Source organism: Rhamphochromis longiceps, linkage group LG18, assembly GCF_057381845.1.
Source record: "Rhamphochromis longiceps isolate RC_006_pf linkage group LG18, R_longiceps_female_GT1.1, whole genome shotgun sequence".
NCBI lineage: Eukaryota > Metazoa > Chordata > Actinopteri > Cichliformes > Cichlidae > Rhamphochromis > Rhamphochromis longiceps.
Window position 1 is genome coordinate 19873100 of NC_140574.1, and position 13619 is coordinate 19886718.

A 13619-nucleotide genomic window follows, 5' to 3' on the forward strand; every position below is an offset into this window, starting at 1 on the left:
TGTTGCACAAAATAAATAAAAACAATTTTCAAACTCATAACATCCAGTAAGAAACCTGTTTGATGACATGTTAAACGATTCTTATTTTCTTGAGGAAAAAGATGGTCCAAAACCCATTTTTCATTGGTGAAAAGGGGGCAAAGAAAGGTTTTGGTGTGGCAGGTGATGAATGGTTAGTAGGAGGGAATCCATCTGCTGCATCAACACAACGGAAATGGGATCGTCCACTGATAAAAGATTGCACAGTGAGAGACGAGCCTGATTCACACCAGACCTAAACTCACTGTAGAGTACAGTAGTGTATGTGCGTGTGTGTGTGTGTGTGTGTGTGTGTGTGTGTGTGTGTGTGTGTGTGTGTGTGTGTGTGTGTGTGTGCATGAGAGAGATGGACAGAGGATGTCTTTCAGTCTGTCTTTCTCTTTGTCTCTTTGTTTCTTCTCTACCATGCTGTCTCACTCTCTCTGTCTTTCTCTCTCAAACTCTCTCTCACACACACACACACACACACACACACACACACACACACACACACACACACACACACACACACACACACACACGCTCTCTCACAAACACACACACTCTCACACACATATAAGAGAGAAATTCACCAGTGGCTGTGTGCCATCCTGACTAAATACCAACTATCTATCATCTGAGATATTTCATACTTTCTTAATTCAATAAGCCAATATGATTTATGTAGTGGCTGGGGTGGCCTTGGTATAGAATTATGTTGAGGTTTAGGACTATAGACAGTAATATACATTAAGTTCTTCGTGTTTTAAATTTAAGTGCATATTAAAAAATGCCTGAAAGGTAGATTTTTTTTATCTAAATCCGTATTCTGTATAAACTTTAAAACTGCTTGAGGTATTTTTAGTGAATCAGTATGGATTTTAATCTTGCATGGAAAATATTGCAGAGACACACACATAAGTCTTTATCTAGTATTTAAAGCCACACAAGCCACACAGGCATAGCGTTGCAGGCCAGTGCAACACCCTGGTTACCACTGGTTGCTAGGGAAAAATGTATATTCCCCCACTGATTTGCAAATCATTTGCCTGAGGTTGCTGGCTTTCACCAGGTGAAATCGATCACAAAGAGGTGACCTGCACTAAAAACCTTGTTGTGATTGCTTTGGTTGCGGTCACCCATTGTTTGCCTGAAAGACTTTACTCTCCGAGCTGTAGAGAAACTTGAAAAAGTGCATCAAAAACCAGGACTGCTGACCATTTGGCTTCAGGGGAAACATTGTGCAATACCGTTGCAGCGATGAGGATTTCAAAAATGGTCTCCATTTCCATTTTGAATAAGAATAATATAAACGAATTTTCACAGTTTTTCTGTCAGTTGGCGAGTACTTCACAAGTGTTTGCAGACAACTCATCAAGTCCATGCAAACTACTGGTGACAAAAGGAATATGCTAGCGACCAAAGCAATGGTAAGGAAGTTTTCATTGCAGCACTCTATACCGCTTTGTGACTATTTCATGGAAGATTGAGAGCTAATTGCTACAATTTGTGTACTTTGCATATGTGCGGTATTCTGCTGCATCTCAGAACGTGAAGCATTAATGGCTATGGGAAGTGTCTGTGCAGTTGGTCCGCAGTGCGATTACTGTGTTCACATCTGCACAAATGAACCACACCAATGGAAATTAAATGGAGATGAACACTGCAGGTGTGAAAACAACCTTGGATATTAAAACTTCAAGCCTCCTGGGAAAATACACTGGCAGTGGACCGCAGAGAGTGTGAAGGAGTGGGTAATTTACAGTGTTCCTTATTTTTCATAAATCAGAGGTAAATGAGTCTTTTTCTGGATAAATCAAACTTGTTAATGCAATCGTAAAAGTATTTGAACTCTTTGAGAAGTATGCAGTTTTGGGGTTTTTCCTTTGGCAATTGCACTCAGCCAAAGTTAAAACCGTTTGTCCCAAAAGTTCCAAGATGCAAACAAATTCAGCTCCACGCAGCTGCCGTGCACATTAAATAAAATGTTGCATGCAGTATTCTTGCCATATGTGCATCTACGCAGAGTGCCTTTATTGGCAATGTTTTTTCAACTTTAATTGTATTAAAGGCATTGCTTACAAGAATGGACATAAAATAAGAGCAGATGGGAGCTGTGATACAAGTCAGCAAACACAAATCCTTTTGTTCTACGCCTCCGCACCAAGCTTCACGAATTCACAAAATCAGCAAACTATAATTTCCATTCCCATTTTCACTTCATAAGAGTTGTACAACCCGATCAGTAATCTGTTCTCCCCAACTTTTTTTCTTAGACTTGCTGCTATTGTTTGGTGAGGCTGAAACCAAGACGGGGGGAATGCAAATTATTTATTATACACATTCATTTCTGTTGTCTTACATTGTTTATTTATGCTCGGATTTTTTGCAATAACAGCATTTTTCACTGGCTGCTGGCCCAGCGAATAAACTGCGGGAACATGATGTGATTTACATTCAAAAGCATTCCTCTGTGTTGCTCTCACAACTACAAAGCAGTCTGAGGAAGGAAACAGGACCATCTGTAACTTTCTTCTCTCTCAGTGGGACAGCGTACAGCAGCAACACAAAAAGCCTGTCTATATTTGCGCGCTTGGATGATAATGCAAAGGTTTTGAGATGTTTGTGTTTTTTCTGAGTGGATTACTGAAGAGTATGAGCATGAGTTTGTGTATATGTATCTGTGCAAAAACTTTTTTCTTTAGGCAAAACACTTCTGGTCTGTCAAGACTTTCTTGGTGGTTTTTCTCTGTAGGTACTGCTGTGGAAAGGAAATGTTCATTTCACTAATGCTGTGAAATGGGCTGAAAAGAGCCTTTCACTGACTCATGCAACTTTTCTCCATTTAGACAACATTGTCTGCTCAAGCTGGATAAACAATACTGCACAAAGTAGTCGCTGGAAATGTAGCAGATTCATGTAACAGAGATAACTAGATATTGTCTTCTTTACCACACATACTGATTTCTTTTACTTTTCTACAGTACACCTCCATTTTCAACTGTTTATGCTAGTCGCGGTTATTGGGTCCTCAAGCTGGCTGTCTCAGCAAAAATGATTACCTGCTGAAGGCTGGTCAGCTCATCTTTTTTTATTATTAGTTATCTGTAACCCCAGACTTTCACGTAGCTTCCTCTACAGCAGCACAGGACCTTATACCACATTTTCCACACATGCTGTAGTTCTCCCAAGACCTATAAATAGGCCTTGATTTTTTTTAGTGCAATCATTGTTTCATTGTTGCACTTTTGATTTGCAATCACACACTGTGGTTTCTTTTGTTTGTTTGTTTGGTTTCTTTTACTGAACTGCAGCAAATTGAAAGAGGCGTGTACTGAAAAGAAAAACAAAGTGGTAATTTAAAGAAAAAAAAAAAATATATATATATATGTAACAACTATGTTTGGCCCCGGTCAACCATCAGTTGGTTGTTAGGGAAAAATGTGTATTCCCTGACTGGTTGGTGAGTGGTTGCAGGAGGTTGCTGTCACTACGTGTAATTGGTTGCAAAAAGGTATATGATATCATCGAGATTGCAAATCAACTGCTTACAGTTTTGTTATTTTATTGTAATACCTATACTAATTTAAATAAATATTACCTCTGGCTTATTCCCCCCATATGAGAATAATGAAAAAAAGACTAAAACTAATGATGAAACTAATAAAAATTTAAATAAAAAAAGAATAACAAATAATAAAGACAGAACAGAAATGAGCAAACCCAAAAACTGATTTGAAAGTTGGCATGTGTTTGCTGACATTTGGGAGTAACACTATAGGTTGCTGCAGTATCTGCTAGCGACTAAATCAAAACCAAGGAGATTTTTTGTGCATAACCCTGTTTGCAACTAATTTCACCCAACGACAGCAGCCATTCACCAACAATGGCATGGGCTATGCATTTACAGAAATCATAGGTAATTTGATTGGCAGGAGGTTGCCTGAGGTCACTGAACGGTATCTAGACAGTCTAGGCAAAGTCATGTGTCAAGTGTTTCTTCCAGTGGCAAAAAACATTATAAAGAGGAGTTAAGGGTAGGTGGTAGGGTCCACCACTCATCTGGAACCGATGACTCTTCTGCTTTCTTATTTCCCTTTTAGTTAAATATTTTTTCTTGTTACCTCAGCCATTTTTCATTCTGCTGTATCCTGTTTTTCAGCTCATGATCTTGGCTTGAGTCATTTCTAGCAGCAGTGAACAAAACTGTTCTAATAAACCTGCTGCAAACGGCAGACCAGTGACCAAATGGTGGAGAGAAAGCGATGCATTCAGCTGCTAAAGACAGAGACATTTTTTTTCACATGTATGAGTGAAGATTATAGAAGATGTTTTTACAAAACACCAGAAAATATTACTCTGAATTCCTTTTTACTAAATAAATAGGGTTAATGTGTTAGCACATGATTGCTTATCAGCCCAGCAGAGGCTTCATCCTGCATACAAAGTAGCAAACACATAATAAATTTCATATTGTTATATATATATATATATATTTGAAAATAATATTGCAGAACTGTAAACAGTGACTTTGCATGTTTATTTCCCTCATGAAGAGCACAGATGGAGATGAATATCTCTCCCGCCTGTAATGTTTGAAGAACTAACAGAGGAGTCTAGTTCTTTTGTTTACTTAATCAACCTTCTTTGCTGGAATAAGCCAAAGTGAAAATGACACCAATTTCAGAGAATTTGCAACCGCTCTAATCTGAAAGGAGCTACGTCCAGCAGAGCATGCTATTTTGTGTCTCGGAGGGTGAGTGAGACACCCGCTAGAGCAAAGAGGGCTTGGATTTTGTGTCTTGTGTGGGTGCATGTGTATGTATTTGAGTGACTATGCCTCAGGAGGTTTGTTGCAACAAAAAAAACTCAATAGTACAACAAACAAGGAAAGCAAACAAGTCCTTTTTCTGTTTTCCTTGTTGATACATAGCTTTGATATTGGCCGTTCTTTTCTCAGCAAGGGGATGTGTACATACTAGAGATGGCACGATACCACTTTTTTATGTCCGATACCGATACCGATATCATAAATTTGGATATCTGCCGATACCGATATGAATCCGATATAGTGTTTTTTAATCAACAAAACTGTTTTTTAAATATCTTGCTGCATTTTGTATAAGTTCATACTCAAGTTTAAAACAACAACTACACTAAAGCTATTCTGTTATACCTGTATGCAAAAAAAAATATTTCATAGTTCAGCAATACTGATCAATCTAATAAACTTACAGTTTTTTACAGACGCTAGGACACATTTCCCAATACTTAGGTCACTTTTGCAAAACTCTTCACACAATCCTCCTAACTGACCGTCAGCTTGGCAAAGCAGTTCATTTCACATTCAAAATGCACTACAACTACCAAAACACTTCATTCAGGTCTCAAATAAACTCATTCTTCCAGAACACTAGCAAAGGTTGACAGCCGACAAACACACTTTGTCACCCACAAAACAATGACCTAAAAAACACTAACAACATGTAGCATTACACAGTGTTTTCTTGTGTAAAACAAGGACACATCTCTGTTTATAATTTCAATATATGTTACTGGAATGAATCAGACATCATGCAGAATTCGTTAATATTTGTTTATGTATTTTTATTTTTTTGCACTAAGTAATCCCAAAATACAAGAATTTGTATACACACCATCCACTGATACACATACAATAGTAATGCTAATCTACTCGGTCTTCTCCATTTGGCCACATCACATCTTATGTCATCTAGGGCAATACACCTAGGAAAGAATCTTCTGGCATGCCAGAATTGAAGGAGTTGAAAAATTGAAGGAGTAACACCTGTGTAGATGTTCATCTACAATGAGAATAAGCTGTGGCTGGTTAAACTGCATTTTTAGATTTAAAATATGTTTCAATAAAATATTGCTGTTGGATTTTGCTGTCTTTTCAAGTTTTGCATTGTGTTATTGTTTTGGCCATAAGTTTAACAGTTTTGAAAACAGTATGTAAGCACATGCAAAATGTCCTGTACGTACAAAGATTTTTGGCAGTTGTTGTGTCTGAGTGAGAAGATGATTCATGAAATTTGAGAGATGTAGTCATTGAATGCATTTTGTGCCAAAACAATGATAACTGGTCCTCAGTTTAGCCCACATAGACTTCTGTTGTGCTCACTGTGTGAGGAGTTTTGCAAACGTGACCTAAGTATTGAGAAATGTGTCCTAGCGTCTGTAAAAAACTGTAAACCTGCACCATCCTCCCTATTCTGGTATTTTAAAGAGTACTTAGCGTAAATATTAAGCAACCTAACTAATAGGGTTCCAACTCCCAGCAACAAAAATAAATAAATAAAAAATAGGGAACCACCCCTCACACTCCACCTCATGATGCTTAATCGACGTAATCAACCTTAATTTGATGCAGTGTGAAAAAAAATGCACAGAAATCAATTATTTTTCAAGAAATATTAAATAGATTCAACATCTTTCTTCAACAAAATTGCAGACTGCACAGATGGTACCTTCCCAAAGGAAAAAGTACTATAGCTTACTAGGGTATATATATTATACTTAATAGTTACTATATACAGTAATGGACTTCTATTCATTTTGCATCAAATTAAAACTTTGGGTGTCAGATAATTATTTATTAAAAGCTAGACATTTTAAATGAGAATAAGAAAGAAAAGTATGTCTTTGTGCCCCCTTTTCCCTGTTAACGCCCTATCGGCCCCCCTGGCTAAACTTTGCTAGATCCGCCCCTGCACAGTTACAGCCGTCAGCTACGTAGAAAAAGATCCTGGAGTAGAAAGTAATATTAAATACATTCTAACAACAGCTGATCAAGCTTAAACGTGCTGCTGTTGTTCAGCCGCTGGTTTCCTCTTTCTGGTGCGAAGTGGGCCAAAAGCAAACTAGAGACACGGACTCCCAACAGAAAAGCCGATCAGCTGATCATTAAGCAGTTTCATGATTGAAGTAGCAGCAAGAAGAAGCAGTCGCTCCATATATCGCTTGTTAAGCTTAACGCAGGAATGCTTTACAAACATTCAGAGATGGACTTACACACTTGCTTTACTTCTCTCGGGATAACTTTGTCGGAGATGAAATGCCGGGTTGCTAGCGAAGCTCCAAATGCTATCCAGACCACCACAGGTCCCGCATGCCACAGCCGCTCTATCACGTGATGCATACTGCTCCGATGTGCTAACGTTCTGAGGCGAGTTACGGCGTGTCGCAAGTTTTGTGAGGTGCTTTCGTGATATTTAATGGATCGGATTACATTTTTTATTTTTCTCCGATATCCGATCCAGTAATTTAGGTCAGTATCATACCGATACGTAATATCGGATTGGTCCATCTCTAGTACATACATACCTGTGTGAGCTTTTGTTTGTATGTTTATAGGTTTTTTTGTGTGTGTGTGTGTGTGTGTGTGTGTGTGTGTGTCTTCAGTATCATTGCAATGTCCCACTGTTACTCTGCCATTATAAATGAGGCATAATAGACAGGACTTATTTGTCAGTGAATATATGTGTTGACTTTTACTGCTAATTTAGTATATATAGACACAGACAATCTACAAGAGACAGAGATGACTTAAGAAGGCTGAACTGCACGTCTTTACCTGTGGTTTGCATACATCTCAGTTCGTTATGTAGTACGTGGGTGTAATAAACACCTCTGCAGTGTTAGCAGTGCTAATGCCTGTGCATCTTTACCACTGAGCAATTTGCATTTCAAATCATCTCCAGAGAGCGCTGTAACTCTTAAGTCCGGGATAAAGCGATTCAAATGTGGAATTGCTCTAATGCTAATTTAATGTTCCACTCTCTTGGACAGGTGCAGAGTCAGGGGGAGATTGGCTACAAGAGAACAAAGTCCTCACGGAGAAGGTACCGTCCGCATACACAAACATAGGCGCTCACCTACGTGTCGAGACACATTAATGAACATCCATATTTTTCCCTCTGGCTATAGTGTAATGTTCAATTTAATGGTCTAATGTTCCTTAATGACTGCTTTATGTGCATGGACTTATTGTGAATCTATCAACCTGAAGCACATCTAATCAGACAATTAGCCCTCATCTTGGGCTAATTTCCATGTATGTATTCATCACCATTAGTGGCTTTCTAATAGAAACACAAATGAATTGTCAGCTTTCTCTCACATAGTGCACACACACACCTATACAAACACACACACACACACACACACACACACACACACACACACACACACACACACAAAACTCGCTTTCACTCCTTAATGAGGACATCAAATTGACATAATGCTTTCACTAGGCTAACCCTAAGCCCTCCCCTAATTTGATCCCCACAAGTGACTGTTGGTACCCACAAATATAGGACCTTTTTTTGGTCATCACAAAGATTATACAAATACACACACACACACACACACACAACCCCGTTCAGCTATCTTAGCGAGGACCTTCATTAACACAATGCTTTCCCTAGCCCCTTACCCTTACCCTAACCATTAAAAATGAATGCCTAACCCTAACCCTAGGAGCCTTAAAGGAGAAAACTGGATGATCCAGCAGCCACTAGGACCACGCAATAAAAACTTCAGCAAAAGAGAACTAAATCAAACTCTCTCTTATACCTAACCATAACCTAATTGCAACCCTGACACTAAAACCACACTTTGAGCCTCAAAAATGGCTTTAAATGCCTTCAAATTTGTGAGGACCGGGTTGTGTGTCCTCGCAAGTGACTGTTGGTTCTCACAAGTATAGTAGAATGCAGGTTTCAGTCCTCACAAAGATAGCTAGACAGGAACACACACACACACACACACACACACGCGCACACACACACACACATACAGTGTTGCATACAAATGATCCATATTCTTTACAAACACAGAAAGCTAGCGATCATCAAACCAAGATAAAAACATAGACCATCTGATCTTTCGGTATTAACCCCCATGTATAGTCCAGAGTTTCTAATTGCTCCCATTCAGGCGTGAAAAGGTTCTGACAGAAAGTCATCTATTGCAAACATGCATGAGAGAGCATGCAATCAGCTGTTAATGTTCTTCTGCCTGCAGATTGCTGAGATGTCGGCATTGTGATTTGTTCAGTCAGGTGTCTGTTATTTATTTAGCTTCAGTGTCAGTTTCAGGTTAATTGCTGTATCCTAAATAACAAATGTACACAAGTAATACATTCAGATCAAGTATCTCTAAGCTTGTATTAGTTAGTTATACAGTGCTTTACTTCTCTATCGGAGCATTTAAAGTGCTTTGTACTGCAAGCGTCATTCACCCAATCACACACACACACACACACACACACACACACACACACACACACACACACACACACACACACGGTACTTTCAACATCTTCATTCAATTCAATTAAATATTCAGTTAAATTTCATTTACACAGCGCAAAATCACAAGAACAGTTGCCTCAAAGCGCTTTATATTGTGAGGTAAAGACGCTACAATAATCCAAAGAAAACAGAGAAACCCCCAACAATCATATGAATCCTATGAGCAACCACTTTGGCGATAGTGGGAACAAAAAACTCCCTTTTAACAGAGAGAAACCTCCAGCAGAACCAGGCTCAGGGAGGGGCAGCCATCTGCCCTGACTGGTTGGGATGAAGGGAGGAAGACATTCTGTGCCTTTAAGCATTTTGCCTAATATTCATGCACACACTCACACTCTGATGGTAACTTTCAGTAGCTTGCCCAAGGATACTTCGACATATAGACTGGAGAAGCCGCAGCCATGATCTGTGGGCTGTAGCGCATAGCTGTTCTGCGCTAGTACAGCAATTCTCCAGGTTAATTCCATTAAGACTCCAACATGCTAAGCAGTTTCTTGACACTGTTCCATCTTATTCTTGCTCCTTACAGCTGATTTAAACTTCTTGGGCAAATCTGTGTACAGAGACTACGATGTAATCTACCCAAGTGGATGACGTTGATGCCAGTGTTTATGTTCATGTATAGACCTCATCTTTGAAGGATTGCAAAGAGTGTTGATTTAAATTGACAGAGAGAGACACAGCACTTCTTTTTTCACTCTTCAATAAACATTTTTCCAGTCTAGAAGGAATATACAGTTCATACACATGGCAGTAAACTTAAATTAGTATCCGTAATTTAATATAATATTATAAATAGATGTTTCTTCAGGTACGAGGCATTACTGCCTTATTGATGATATGTAAGTTTGAGTCGCACTCTCTGATTTGGGAATATGATGCACTGCTCTGTGTAATTACACATGGGTTAAACAGCTTTAGCATCTTTATCTCTTAATTAAATTTTCAGCCCTGGGACAAAATAGGAACACAACCTACACTGCTTATACACTGAACTGGGGAGAATCTTGCACAGATTTTAATTTTAGGCAGTGATTATCAGGAATGTAGCAGGTGTCCGTAGGATTGGTCTTGAGTGCCAGTACTTCAAACAGAATTTTTTTTTTCCCGGATAATAAAGTAAATCTATTAGTTGCATAAACAGGATTATGATTAGGACCAGTTTCACAGTTTACACACCATGCATAATATTTTTTCTGGCAGTCCTTACAGCAGTGATTGTTGTGTGCATATTAATCACTTCAACATAATTTAATTTCATCTTACATTTTAACTGCAGGTTAATAAAGTGTTCAGTATTTTCACAAGTTACTTCTGTATGGAGCCACATTAATTACATTATTAATTGTGTTACATAGAAGAAAAAAGTATATTTTTGCAGTGTGAAATTATTGTGTGAAATTATTTTTACTTGCAATGTTGGTCTTGTGGTTTTAACATTTATGTGAACCTTTTGATTGTGACTGAGAATCAGGACAGACAGCAGTCTTTCAGCTGGAGATTTAAATGTTTCTGACTTTGTCATCAATTGGATAGAAGAATGGACTGAAATGCAGACACAAGAACAATATGAAGTAAATATCACGAAGTCTATGTGGTTACTTAGTGGTGTGCTGTTTATTCTGGCAGCTGTTTGTTCTCTGTCTCTTGGTTCTAGTTTTACTTATCCTGTGTCATTGTCTTGATTATATGAAAACAGCAGTTGAACATTGTGGAAGTCTTTATTGATGTGTCTTTATTGTCTTCTTTTGTCCGCTTTTATAAATCGGTGCGTGGGGAGGCTCGGCTAATTTGGGTAGCACAGAAGTAAGAGAAGACCTTTTCTGCCTGCCTAGATATATAGACCTCCTCTTTGAAGGCCTGCAAAAAGTATTGGTTTGAATTGACAGGGATACACACCACTTCTCTTGAATAAGCACTATTTCAGTCTAGAAATAATCAGATCAACATACATGTGTCAGTATAATTAAATCATTGTTTCAATTTCAGGATGTTTCTTTTTTTAATGGATGTTTCTTCAGGCTTTACCGCCTTATTGATGATATGCAGTTTCCATCTCTCATTATGTGTATGTTTAAATAGCCTGTTTTCTTTTTTTTGGTTTTCTTTGGTTGTTTCCTTTTCTTTTTTTGAACGTAGTTATTCTTTTTTCATTGTGGGTTGGTAATATGTAGTTTTCATTTTTTACATTTTTTGAAATCCTTTTTTTTGTTTTTAATCCTGTTAAATCAGGGAATTGGAGGAAGGAAAGTAACAAGACACAGCTGAAACTAATCTGGATAATGACAGGGGAGGAAGTACAACTAAATGTAAAACACAGGAGACAAATGATTACCAAAATAAAACCGTTAATAATTTCAATCGGAACTGAGACACTGAACATGTGTGCTTAACAGGAGGGAAAACACACGGGGAGGAAGTAGAAGGAAACACAGAGGAAAGTAATTAACTCATTAGGTACAAAGTGTAACTAGAATTAAAATACAACCAGGACTGGAGACCCTGGAAAACTAGAGAAATGAGAATAAAAAAATAAACTATAAATGAAACTAAGAACAAAGCAGTCAGCCAGACAGCATCTAATAGTAAGCGTGAATTTAACCTCCAAGAAACTCTAGTCGATCACAATAGACTATAATGTTGTTGAGACTGACACAAATGAACACATCAGAATGCAGATGTATATCCTTGATTTGTTTTATATAGTTTAAAATTGAAGGGAACCAGGGAAAACTCGCCATGGATAGCTTCTTTATCATCGTAATGGAACACTTGTAGAGGTTCGATAGCAGCAGAGAGAGAACAATTACTTGTAGCAAAAAAGAGTAAAATGGAAGACAGGAGGTAAAACGATGATAGTGGAATAGCAATTGACAATTTTTGTTGCTGCTTTGTTTGCAACCTTTAGACTGATTAAACAGTTTGATTACTCCTGCAGTCATTAAATATGAGAAGAGGCAGCAGCAGCCATGATTTTGAATCAACTTAGCTAGCAAATATGTGGTCAAGCATGCAGAAACAAAATTTATTTCAGAGTGAGCCAGTTTATTCTGACTGAAGTGCTCTGATTGAGCTTATCCTCTGGGTATTGGTAGCATGTCGAGCAGCTACTGAGAGAGAGACAACGGATGAGAAGGCGATACAAGGGCTTGAATGGCAGGAGAATAACAAGTCGAAGCCCAGAGCATGAGAAACATATACACAGACAAAAAGGAGAGGGAAAATCAAAAGAGATGGAGAGAGGGATGGTAGACAAAGAGGAAGGCTAAGCAGAGTGGAGACGAGGTGAGAGTGACAGCAGTGGAAGCCTTTGATCTTAGGCTTCTAATCAATGGGGATTATGGTCTCTGTGCCTGTGTCAGTCCTAATTATTGCACCGGCACATAGAGACAGTGGGCATCCAGAAAAACAGCAGACAAATACAACCCCATCTTCCAAAAAGAGGCATTCTGCAAAGCTCCATATAGGTGAATATGATCAGACACATGAAGTGTTTGACAGGACACAGAAATCCAGCGTGGAGATGGATTCAGCATAGAAAGTTGATTCTGGTCATATTAAAATCGTCTCTGGAGACTGCACTGCCATGACTAGTCAAACCGGAGTGACTGTAATGTGCCAGCGGGGAGTGCATCTCCACTACGGGGAGTAAACATTGTGAATACATGACATGGGAAATCACATGAAACATAACGTAACAGAAGACTGTAAACTGCAGCATAAGGATAGGCAGAGCCTGGAGAGCTACTTTTAAATCTTTGAATTCTTTCAGCTTCCAGTGACAGCAGATGGATTCCACTGACTGCATCTAGGGAGTTAAGATTTTACTGATGTTTTCCTGAGACACAGTCTGAAATATGATGGATTATGCATCTCGTCCCTAATGCTTTTCTCCTCTTTTGTATTTACACATAGCACTGTAAACTGCAAAACACTGTCAAAGTATAATTCATAGTATCCAAGAATTTTTAGGGAATAGCCTAAAAATATTTAATGCACATTTAATACATAACATGCTATTTCATTGAGTCAGTGGGTTCCTGCAGAATTGCAGATCTGCATTAAATACTGGAAGACTATGTGTTAAATATGCTAAAGCATGAATGTGCTCACACTTGGCAGGTTTGGTTTGATTAAAGCATACTCTGGTGCAGTTGCTCTGTTAGAATGGCTCATTTGAGCAACTGCAGATGCTGCCATCCCAACTTTTGTGCTCATATTGCTTCAAATTTTGTGCACTTTCCATGAAATGTTGACAGCACA

General features: G+C 38.5%; 1 protein-coding gene across 1 annotated transcript in view; it reads left to right on the forward strand.

Moving 5' to 3' along the window:
• The window catches only part of tnr (tenascin R (restrictin, janusin)), a 219922-nt gene that overhangs the window by 103339 nt on the left and 102964 nt on the right, over nt 1-13619 (forward strand). Inside the window, exon 4 of the mRNA XM_085389939.1 lies at nt 7831-7883. The gene's annotated coding sequence lies outside the window, so the exon portion shown is untranslated. The remainder of the gene's footprint in view (nt 1-7830; nt 7884-13619) is intronic.